Source organism: Nicrophorus vespilloides, unplaced genomic scaffold (assembly GCF_001412225.1).
Source record: "Nicrophorus vespilloides isolate i.1.1-1 unplaced genomic scaffold, Nicve_v1.0, whole genome shotgun sequence".
Classification (NCBI taxonomy): Eukaryota; Metazoa; Arthropoda; class Insecta; order Coleoptera; family Silphidae; genus Nicrophorus; species Nicrophorus vespilloides.
Window position 1 is genome coordinate 4,257 of NW_017097072.1, and position 12,574 is coordinate 16,830.

General features: G+C 30.6%; 2 non-coding genes across 2 annotated transcripts; both read right to left on the reverse strand.

Moving 5' to 3' along the window:
- Positions 1–10,391: 10,391 nt before the first annotated feature.
- On the reverse strand, positions 10,392–10,489 carry Trnay-gua. The gene is made up of 2 exons: positions 10,453–10,489; positions 10,392–10,427 (listed from the first exon to the last, which is right to left on the reverse strand). It is a non-coding gene; the product is annotated as a tRNA-Tyr (tRNA).
- Positions 10,490–11,084: 595 nt separating this feature from the next.
- Trnan-guu lies at positions 11,085–11,158 on the reverse strand. Its single transcript has one exon. It is a non-coding gene; the product is annotated as a tRNA-Asn (tRNA).
- Between the last annotated feature and the right edge of the window lie 1,416 nt (positions 11,159–12,574).

A 12,574-nucleotide genomic window follows, 5' to 3' on the forward strand; every position in this document is an offset into this window, starting at 1 on the left:
AAAAAAAAAACAACTTATCGTTGACACCGTGACAAACGAGTAACAGGTGTATAGAGTTACATAACACTGCAACGGAATTTTGTGAAATGAATTATATTTTGAGAAGACGTCAACAATTATAAACGTTAATTACAAATTAGGAATATTTAAAAATAAATTTAAATGTTTGTTTTTTCGAAATCAATTAAATCTTTTAGTAATTTCCATAAAATTATATTTATTTTTGTTAGGACTTTACTAATACGCAACTATTTGTATACAGAATATATAGCTTAGAATCATAAATTATGTAAAACCAATATTTCTATCAATTTACTAAGATAATAGTAACAAATAAAGATAATATTATCATTAAAATAAATATCAATAAACCAGAATATTATCTTCGATTAAATATTAACAGATCACTTCCAGTAATTTGCTAAGATTGTTTGTTTTTCCTATATTATTTTCTAAATAATGAAATAAATTCTTCAAAATATAAACTTAATACTAGACAATTCAATTATACAATGGAACCTTCTACATCATTTATAAAACTTGTGTACATATATTTTGTGTATTTTTTAATATGTTTCACTATACGAGTAAAAATCCGGAAATGTTGGAATGGATTAAACTCGTAAAGCGAGGTTCCACTGTATTTATTAAAAGTGACTAGAAATGTAACTAAGTTACAAATAATAATATAGGGTTGAAACAATAATGGTTTTTTTAAATTAAATACTTTACTTGCAACTTTCCAAGTAACTTGTCAGTATGTGAATAAGTTCAATTTACGTTTTATTAACTATAATTTGATAACTTTAATATATAATTATCAAATATAATTCTTTAACTTCTCACAGTTAACTTTAACGTTATTAATATATTAGTAACAATCGTTTATTACCATAATTATTCTATTGAGGCTAACAAACAAATATGTGTATACGTTATGCACGTTTTATGTAATTATAAAAGATTTGATTAAATTGACAATCTGCTGCATGTTTTCAGCGGGGCAATTTCGTGAATTGGAATCAATTGACTCAATTCGTAAATTCACTCTTGAATATAATTTTCTTATTTAGCGAAGGGCCCCACAATTATCTTAACATAATTTCTTATTGATTGAGGATGTAACTTCTAGATCTCAAAAAAAAAAATTGTTAAAAAGATCAATATGAAAACATATTAATTTGTGTTTACTTCTTGCAAATGTTGCAATGAACAATACAGTCATTATTTTCAAAGAATTATATGAAAATTAGAAATGACGTCATTGATTTAAAGATAAATACAGTAGAACTTAACTATGTTTGTTTCACGATAAGTATTGGATTTGGTATTGCTTTATCTTGTATACAGTTTCGTTTAACGTCACTAGTTAAGTTCGTCGCAGCAATTTATATGCGAATCCCCCTAAAATCCTGCAAGATAAAAACTCCCCTCACACAATTTATTTTGGTAATACACCGGACAAATTGCTTAGCCCTCTCTGAATCGACTCATAAAAACAATATTGGATTTCAGCAAATCCCAATAATGAACTTTTCGTTTTATTGATATTACTAAACAATTTATTTACAATTTATAGTTTTTTTTTGTATTTATTTATATATATTTCCAAACTGTACTGCAGTGAATCCGCACTGATCGAAACCACACTTTTAATTGTATTAATAATTTGAGGATTACAAAAATAATATAAATTTTGTTAATTTTCTTGTTAGAAATTGAACATTTACATTTAATTGTTTTTTTTTTAAGTGCATAAAGTGATTATTCGTAGATAGGTAGATAATACAAAGTTACGCGCAATTATCGGCAACAACAATGACCATAATGTGTGCATGGAGAGAAAGTACAGTTTGAAACGCTTCTGGAATTATTAATTGCTGGAAAATGTTGCAAAATGCCTAATATGATTTTGTGTAAAACAAGTAAACAAATATTGCGAGTCGATTTAAAATGGACTTCGAATCTTTCTTTCGAAATTACACAACAATATATAATAGGTAATGTTTCTGTTTAATTTCCAATTTTCTATTAAATTGTAAATACTTTACAGATATTAAGAAATAAATGAGTATAAATATATAATTAATAATCTTGAATTTCTGTATTAAATAAATATGTTGCTTCAGTTTGTTTTAGATATGTACAGAAAATATGAATGAATATTTCAAGACGAGTTTTTGTTTATTTTTTCAATTTGTTCATTGATAAATAAACGTGATTTGGAAATATCACCGAAATTTGAGAAGTAAACAATGGAACCACGTCACGGCAATTATAGAGTATGAATATTTGAATGATAGAAGTGTTTTTTTTTCTTGCATTTAAGGAATACTTGATTTATACATGCAGGTAGTATAAAAATAAATATGACAAATTAATCAATGCGTTCGACAATTCGCGTCGTTCACAAGTGAATAATGAAAATATTTCAGAGTTAACTTTTGGTTTAGGATGCGAATAACAAATATTTGAATGGCCGTAAAGTGTGCGGCATCAATAAAACGATTTTTAATGGGGGGGACTCGCTTTTATTTATTTGCGGCCAATTATTCATAGGATTATTTCGAGATTTGCGGATAATTACTTGCGAATGTGAATCACAGTTTATCACTGCTTCGAATGGTGAAAGGCAATTGCGATTATGTTCGATTACCTGGCGTACGGAAGATAATCACTGATATCAAACACTTTGCAGTACAGTTGCAGGATGCGGATGCAGGCCAACCGGAAATCGGGGAACTGATGGTCCTTCTGGACCAAAACACTCTTGTCACTGAGCATGCTGAGGACGCCGGTTGTTTTTGTTGTTGTTGTCGTGGGTGACTACTTTCGCCCGCAAGATCCGAATCACAACTGAACGCGCACCGACATAATCGTGGCGATAAGGATATTGTTATGCTTTTGAATTTGGGTGGCGGCGGGAAAACTGCCCGGAAAAACTTTACTCGCGTGTTTTTGTTTTCCTTGTTTTCGCGATGCGAGCGACACGACAGCAACACGTGAAATGATCGAATTAAGAGGGAAAACGCGCGCCACGACTCGCGCGCATCATCAACTCGCGCTCTTCGTCAAAAAAAAAATAAAAAACCACCCGAGAGATAAGGGACGACGACGACGGAGTTGGAAAACCGCTACGATTAAATGGACAAGCCATCCGCACTCTCTGATTTCCTTCTTGTGATATACGAGTACGCGACATCGCCGTCTATAAATAATGTTAGTTATTAGGTTAAGCTTTCATAAGAAAATAGTTTTAAAAATAGTCGCTGTTCGGTGGATCTTAATAATTCATACTCTTGATTAATGGACTCTTTTACACCGACCGCTGTGGGTTTTTCTTTTCCTTTCCTGCAAGAATCCGCCGACTCCTCGAAATTAGAACCGAATGCATACATACATGCATTCATACTACCACATTCGTTGGTATTACTAACTATTCAAATAAGTCCGTATCAGACGCTGCTGATAACCATTGGCTTTCTAATGCATTCCTTTCCTTCTACACAAAACATCCACACGTTGTCATTGTGTATCATTATTAACGTACGCATTTGATTCATTAACACCACTGTTCATTTGAAGGTTTCCATTTACATAAAACATTATTGTTTCGGTCATAATTAGGTTTCCGCACGGTTAAATTTAGACTCGCGCCGTATTTTCGCAAATGTGATTCAATCATGTTGCAAGTACATCCACACAATGAGTGAAAGCCAAATCACCTGCGTCCGTATTTCCCCCCCATATTTTTACTTTACCTTGCTTTATTTTAAAGTGCAGAATCCTGTAATAACAACATGCATCATAATACAACGCGAAGCTTCATGAAAAACTCAATAATTCGGATTTACTACTTGCGAATTCCTATTTAATAATTTGAAAAAGTCCAAATCAATTTTATAAATGTTCTCATTAAAAAAACAAACATTTTATTTAGTAAATACATAAATTGAAACAATCAGTACTAAAAATGTAAATTTAAACTTCATAACAATCGAAGATAAAATTAGAATCGTGACTAATATATCAATTCGTTCTACTACATTGCTTTTTGATTATATGCATTCGGATTATAGTTATATGTATTAAATGGCGAAGAACTAACATGTATTTACTACTACTACAAGAGATAAAAATGAGTGTTTTACAATAATGAATAATTTAGATTGAGTGCAAGGAAGTCTTTAATTCAGTTTTGCAATTACTTAAATGCATTTGCACTTTATAAATAAGTTTCCAATCACAATCAAACATAATTCCGCAATGCGATTAACTGATTATATAAAATAATCGTTTCCTTCGTTTCGACGTAAATTTTACAGGACAAAACTGCTACAACCGTTTCTAACGGCAATGAAATAATCTCACACCGCGACACTGATATCCGTTTTCGCAAATCTTTTCTGTCGGAACGCTCCGCGTTACGCGTATTAATTTTACAACCGAATTTACTACAATCTTGAGTTTCTTCACGTAACAATTACATGTTACAATTAGACTTCCTATCGCGCTTCCTCGATTAGTGCTGATTCGTTAAAATGACATTATTTAATCAAAAACTTTTAAGTTGTTTTATTAGAAAAAATAACTGCGAATAATCCCACTTCATAATCCACTAAATGAACTGCAAAATGCAATAAAACTGAAATAGAATCAATCCTCTTCAAAGTTATTGCACAGTGTTTAAATTTTCCAATAAAGTAAGTTATAAAAAGCAACTGTTTATTGATTATGATATTTTGTTTTTTAAATAAATAAACATATTTAAATTTTATGTGCTCTAAAAAAAAACTTCATGTTAAAATAGTAAACACATTAATAATCAATGTTATTCTAAGATTCATATTTTTTTTTCACATATTACTTTTAACAAGAAAACAATAGCTTTTTTGTCTTAAATAAAGTGAAAATTAGTAACATTTATGTATATTTAATATAATTAAAGTTATCTGTACAATTGCTGGAGACACTTTGCAATTAATAATTAGTATTTATAAATGAGACTCGTTATCACCAATAACTCAAAGAGTACAAAAGAATTTATTATCTGCAGTGTTATAAGGATTCAAGGTCTATGCATTAATATAGTGAAGTAAGTGCATTCTCATAGGAAAATAGTAATTATTCCATTGAGTACAAATGCAATTACTGTGATCATATAAACTGTTGAAATGTTCATATGTTATCTGCTTTTATTTATTTAATTTTGGACAAATTTAATGATTTTCATTGTAAACTTATTATTTAATAAACATTCTAAAACATTCCTTTGCGTAAAAATGAAAGTATAAATCTTCATTGAATTCAATACAATCATATATTACGTAATTTTTCTCGCTATTATTGAGCCAAAAGAAGGAATAGAAAATACTATAATTGGTTAAGCTCTTTGCAGTAAAATTTTCTTAAAATTGTGACTATCTTAAATTTTCTGTTGTAAATCACTGCATTATTGAGTTCTTATTTTTAGAAAATAATTGTGATGTATCCGTAGTGGATTTAGTACTAGAAAGGTTGAGAACAATGGTAATAAACAAGGTAATTAAGTTTTCGTGCGAAGCTTTTGATTGTTTTCCAAGTAGAAACATAGGTAGCAGCAGCATAAAAAAAACTGTTTGTTGTTCCTTCGGTGCGGAATCGCGCGTAGGTTAAAAGGAAGCCAAACGGCAATAAATCACCCGAAATGATTTCATTATTATTTCGACTTTATTATTATTATTCCGGGTTTTATTGGCGCTTTTCACGTAAACACTGCCGCGAATTTGATTGACAAACAATTTTCCTAATGGAAATGCACCCGGGGAATGTTATCAAATAAGAGCGGAATTCTCTCGAAATAGAGGCTCTAATTTCCTCGAGGACAGCCATCGTGTTTACCATTCAAGCTCATTACTTCGCTCTTATTTTCATTCCGGAGATCCTAAGCATTCATTCTTTGCTTTGTGTGTATTTTTTGTGGAAGAAAAAAAATCGTCGTTGTCTAAAAATGTTCTAAAAATACAATGCATTTTAACGAGCGCAATTTTTGGCGTTAAGCCAACACAGAACACCATCATCCACCAAAGCAAAAAAAAAATGAAACGCTAAAACACGTATATTCTAATGCAAAAACAAACAAACAACGCGAATCGATTTGTAATCATTGACGAAATCCTAGCTTCATTTTTTTTTCGCCTCGAGAATGTCACTGTCTAACCTTTAGATGCAGTCAGCATTTCTCGAGCGATCCAAAAATCTCATGCACCGTTACACCTGTTAATGGCCCCATTTTCCTTAATATTAGAAGCGACTCATTTGCGAATATTTCATCCATAATATTTTCCCATCTACAAGAAGATACGCTTTTTATTGTCAACCTTCAAAGTTTAAACGATATCAGCTTCCAAACCAGACATTTTATTACTGAATAATGAATCATACAACATTATATCTGCATCATTTTTATAAATTACATTGTCTGCGTTTATTTGATATACTAACAATTTATTTGCTCAATGTTTTGATAGTAAAAGAAAATATGAAATGTAATTTCAAAAAAAAAATCAAAAATTAAGAAAAACTCAACAGAAATTAGTAATTTTAATTATCTGCATTTCCTTAAACTTATTTGTAATTTTGTTTATTTTTTTCTGAAAATATCTTTTCCTATAAAGCAAATTGAATGGCGCCTAGGTTGGACTTATAGTAACTTAACATGATAATGCAATTATCATAGATTGCTTAGATCAAAACATAAAAATATCATTTATAACATATATTCAGCTTCAATTTATATTTGTAAAAGTTGACTAGTTTGCACAACAAATAATTGCCTGAACTAAACCGGTCCAATTATAAGAAAAGTATTTGTATAGTAACTAATTACTACAAAACCAAATTACAACAAAATAAAGAAATTTAGATCGTCAAGTTTTGAACTAGTGACAAAGTTTTAACTTAATTTTGTATTTTATGAGCAGAAACTAAGAAAAAAATACAATGTATCTTCTTTTGCATATTATTATATAGATAAAACTAACATTTGTTCACACTTTCGTTTATTTTTTAATTAGATTTAATTGCTTCACGAATAATATGCTTTGATTGGTGATTATTCCGCTTTCATTAATTTTATAAAATAATCCGCTACATTTTATATGATATATTCCAAAAAGCATGCACTGCTTAACATAAAAGACAAATTGGTTCTATATGAATTCTTCTCATTTTTTTTTTCATGGCACAGCGGTGGCTCCTTCGAAGCGGCAAAGGATGAAAGTGAATGAATTTTCTTTTCTCTCCGTCGCTTCCTTTTGCGCGCTAAAAATAATCCATTACGCAAGTTTTGGAAAGTGAACTATAAATGGCCAAACTAGTTCGAGCTCTCACATACACACACACACACATAGTGTTTCCTCTCGATGGGAGAGACGATTTTCCGGTGGGGACAAATTACATATTTGTACAAGCTAATACCTTTTAAAGCTTTCAGCTAATTTCCACGAAACCGCTGACACTCCTTAGGTCGCAGAAATCGCCACGCAACAACGGCCCAAGAAAAGACAAGATAGATGTGTTTCGAATCGTCGTATTTCCATCGATGATACCACAATCGAATCAAGGGATGGGCAGGCGCCGTTATGTAACCCGTAAAGGTTTGCCTCGAGCTCCCCATTAGGACGGGAAATGAAATCGACACCGATTTATTATTATGGGTAAAAAGCACGAAAGCTCCGCTCCGTACGGAAAATAAGAAAGCGCACGTGAACGGTTTCGCGCTTGTTGCCGTTGCATTCTTCGCACTACGGGCTTATTCAGTGCGAAAATAACGTTAAAACCGTTTTATTGGGACATTAAAGTGGTCTTGATGGAAAAAAAAAATAATACCTACAGCTTAATGGCGTACTTCAAATAACAAAGTCAATTTCATTAGTTTTATTAAAGTTGCTCTAATATCCTCTAAATCTAAACAGTATTAACAAAAGTAAAATTTAAACATTAGAAAGATTACTTAATTTAGTTTATTCTGATATACAATTTTCTAATTTATTTTTCTCAATTGTATAAAAAAAAAACTAAATATATCTTCAAAGCATATTTTTACGAAAATTAAAAACACGTTTTCCAAAATAATTGACAAAGCATATCTAGATAATGACCTAAATGATTCATGATCATTATTTTAAGAAAAAAATAAAGTAATTCCTTTATAGTTCAACCTCAAAACGGATGCGTAACCACAATTATGAAACTAAATTCATTGAATGCAATATAAAACCAAATTAACTGTGTAATAAAATTACACTATACCTTTAACTATAATTTATAACACACAATATTTCATGCTTTCATGTTCAAATTCGTTGATGCGGATGTGTAACCGCAGATGTGAGCGATATTACTACAGTTTTGGAAAACCAAATTACTTATTTACATCCTGTCCCACATATGTTAACTAGTAAGACAAATTTCATCATTTTCAAAAATATATTTCAATTGCAATTTTACTAATGCTTTTGTATATATCTAGCTGGCTGTAACAGATGCATGCGATCAAGAAAACTAAGTGCATCTATAGGCAACCAATAATACAAGACTGCGGCGGTGGATACAAACATGTAAATTTAATTCATTCTATCATGCGAAACTTTGTAAGGGATGATGAGTTCGAATCTTAGACCGGACTAAAAAAAAATCATTACAACCCTTCAAGTTGATGCAAAGATTCATTTTCTTGTTCAAAGTTGAAAAAAAAATGAAAAATTGAAGAAGTGCTTTCACATTTCACTGATTTTCTGGGATTAATCCGGAAAATGCACAAGAAAGCTGGATATTTGGGGAATGTTTGAATACTGTAATTTGTGTTAAAATCGTTTAATTAACTAAATTTAGAACATTAAAAGTGCATTAAAGTTAATGATGGCTCTGATAAAATGAATACGGATAATCGAAAGATCAATATTGATAATCGAAGAATAATAATACAGTTTAATAGCGTCGTTTATGCTATCTTCTACCGTGGATTTTCACTTAGATGCGACGCTGAAGTCAAACGATTTTGGCCCTTCAGATTCGCGATGGATATGCAAAGCGTGCGAGTGATGCAATTCAGAAGCATTTTAAGTGTAAATGAATAGTAGTTACCTCCAAACGTGCGGCTTAAAACCATCGCAATCTGCGCAATTGTCACACGGTTGTCCTACATCAATTTCTGCGATTTGAACACCCTGAAAAAGAAAATCGAAGAACATTTGTTTAATTTATCTAACAATTTTAAAAACAACTGTAACCATGTAACTTAACGCATTAACAAGAATTTTATTGATTAAATATTGCTCTACATTTTATGTATACAGTAAATTATACTCACTAAATAAAATACTTATAAATTTATATTGATTATTTACTTTTATAAATACAATAGGTAATACAAACATTTTTTTTTTCAATTTTAATTACAAATTTGAATATTTATTGTAATATTTCATATCATTGATAAATAATATCATAAATGAAATCGTGTTATAAAATTTGATGCTTAATGAGATTATAAAATGATCGAAATAGTAGCAAACCACAGTAAACTAATTTAGAAAAAAGCCAGAATTTTTCATCATAATTCGATGAAATTTTACAGATTGAATAACAATCTGAGCTTCAAGCTTCAATGTTAACTTCTTCATATTTACAAACACTATAAGACAAACTTTTTTTTTTATTAATTAATTATTTTGTAAACTATGTGGGTCTTATGTCATTTTTTTTTAACCATGAAGAAAGTATTTAAACAAATTTGTTTCCATGAGTCATCAGATAGCGCCCACGTGTTTACAATTTTTATGAAATCTTCAAACTTTTCATGTCAAAAAATGTCAAAATAATATAATTTTATAGAAATATCAAATAACATACAACTTATCATTAGATAATGTATAAAATCACTAGTTTAAGTATCAAAAAAGGTAAACTTTCAGTCTTTTCAAAACCTTTTTAAATTTGATTAAAACATTATTCTTACAATGATCTTCGAATTGTAACTGTAAAGTGCAGATAATAAGAATTATTTTAATCGTTATAATGAAACCTTTATTAGGATGTCAATCAGAATAGGATTGAATCAAGATAAAATTGTCATGAATCAATACAGATATATTTCGTGACCAAATTAACATGAATCGATTTGCATAATCTTAAGAGGTAAATGTGTCTTTTCACAGCTATGAATAATTTATTGTATTTCAATTACGAATTCATGATAAAAATGTAAATTATTGGTTTCTACACAATGCAATGTCTTCGCGGTAATCCAAAGTGATAAGTAATATTTTCTTAGAACTTTAATGGTTAGTTCTGAATCATTGGATTTCACAACAATTTCGAACAAATGAAACGAAAACTACCAAAAAGTATCCTTCGAACCGGATTTGAACCAGTGACCTATGGATGTCCATTCCTTATTGCTTTAACAAACTACAGTCCACCGCTCTACCAACTGAGCTATCGAAGGTTGAAGATATCAGCGCAGCGTGCGCTTTCCAATGTACTCAGTAAGTAATGTATACGAAATGGCAATTAGATGAAAAAAAAAGGCATCAATGTGGAAACCAGTATGCGTGAGGTTTTTTTTTTTATTAATTGAGACATTCACCTGATCGAATTCCAGGCATTTCCTGGCCGGAGTGGTGGTGGCGGTGGTAGTCTGGAATGGGACGTCTCTTTTGTAATCCGCATGGATGGAGGAAGGATGCCGATCGTTGTTCGTAATGTAAATGGAACTCGAATGATTCCTGTTCAAATAGCTCGACATAATTGTCAGAATAGCGAGAGATGCAAATTGTACAAATGGAAACCGGCTCTCGGGAGAGTGTTTTGTCGCGCGGCGACCGCTGCAAACTTTGTCGCAGAACTGAACTGAACCGCGGAGGACCTTCAAAAAAATCACGCTCGATTCCAAAGAGACAACCGAGCAGAGGGGCCTTGACTTAGAGCAGCAGCAGCATATTCATGTTCAGTTTCGATTCACACCTACAATTTTCTACACAAACCCAATATATGCATGCATTCACATTCTTTTTTTGCCACCCGAAATGAGCAAAAAGAAACGCCCCCGGGTGGACTCGAACCACCAACCTTTCGGTTAACAGCCGAACGCGCTAACCAATTGCGCCACGGAGGCATATATATAATCATACACAGAAGTTGTAAACATTACAATTTAGATTTTTCTTAAAACAAAATATAAAATGATTAAGTTTAATTATAAATACATATAGATAACCTTTCTGATATCTACCAATATTTTTTTTATTACTCAGACAAAAAGTGTAAATATTTAGCAAACAAAATCAATTTTCAATCCACAGATATGTACGAACACAAAATACGAATTCTGGTAAAACTAGTTAATATAATTATATAAATATACAAGTTTTTTTTATTAGCTGTTGTGTTTGAATATTTTAAGGATATTTATTAAATTTACTTAACATATTTATTTTCTTTTAAATTTGATCTTCAATTATTCTAATACCTCGAATAGTCCGGATATTCACTATGAAAATGTCGACTAGTAGCAAAATAATTAATCTCGAAATCAAATTGAGTTGATTGAAACTAATTTAAAACTTGATGTTTTTTTTTGTATCAATTATAATATTACTTATAATTCTCGATTTGCGCAACAGATTTCTGTTATCTACAGTTGACCGGATTGTTTTTTTTTTCATTCTGCCGTATAAATATTTGCACATTACATTCATCGAATTCAAGTTATTCCATTATCTGTACCATTTATATGCAATATTATTATCTAACAAAGACAAAGTCGTATAATAATTGTATACAAATATAGATGTAGAATGTGAACTTCATGCAACATTTAACATGCTAATGTAATTAATTCGTATACGATTTTATAAACGCATTGATTATTTTCAATCAATTGGAAATTTGCATCCGAGGCAGTCGTTAAAAAAAAATGAATGATCCAAAACTATAATAATAAACAGTAATCAACGTACAAAATGCAGTCAGTTTTATTAATATGCACAGCACGAACTCATGGCCGTTCTGTTGTCTATTTATATTACGATTTTCATCAAGATGTTGTTTAAATAAATATGTGTGTATAAAGGTTTATCGTTCATTACATGATTCATAAGATAACAGAAAATGTTACATTGTGCATTCGACGTTAAATACTAGAGGAGTTATATAAAAAAAACATAAATTCCAGATCAATACTTGATGGCAAATCGACGTGTGCCATCTATCCAAAGCACACTTTGTTGAAATTTCTTTAGTTCTCAAATATCAAGTATTTTACCCGATGTTTTCACTTTATTTTTGTGTATATTTTATATAATGTTTGATTTAGATAAAAAAAAATGTATATCGTTTTAATATTTAACAACGATTCAGAAAAGTGTGTGTGCTCGTGATAAAAACGGAGATTTACTTGCGTGTGTCATTAGAGAGGAATTCAGAAACGTGTCCCGATGGCAATACATTTTTTTTTTGTTTTTGGTGGTTCGAAATAACGAAAGAAGAAAAGTCATCAGGCGAATGGATGGATATATTCCACAGCCTACGC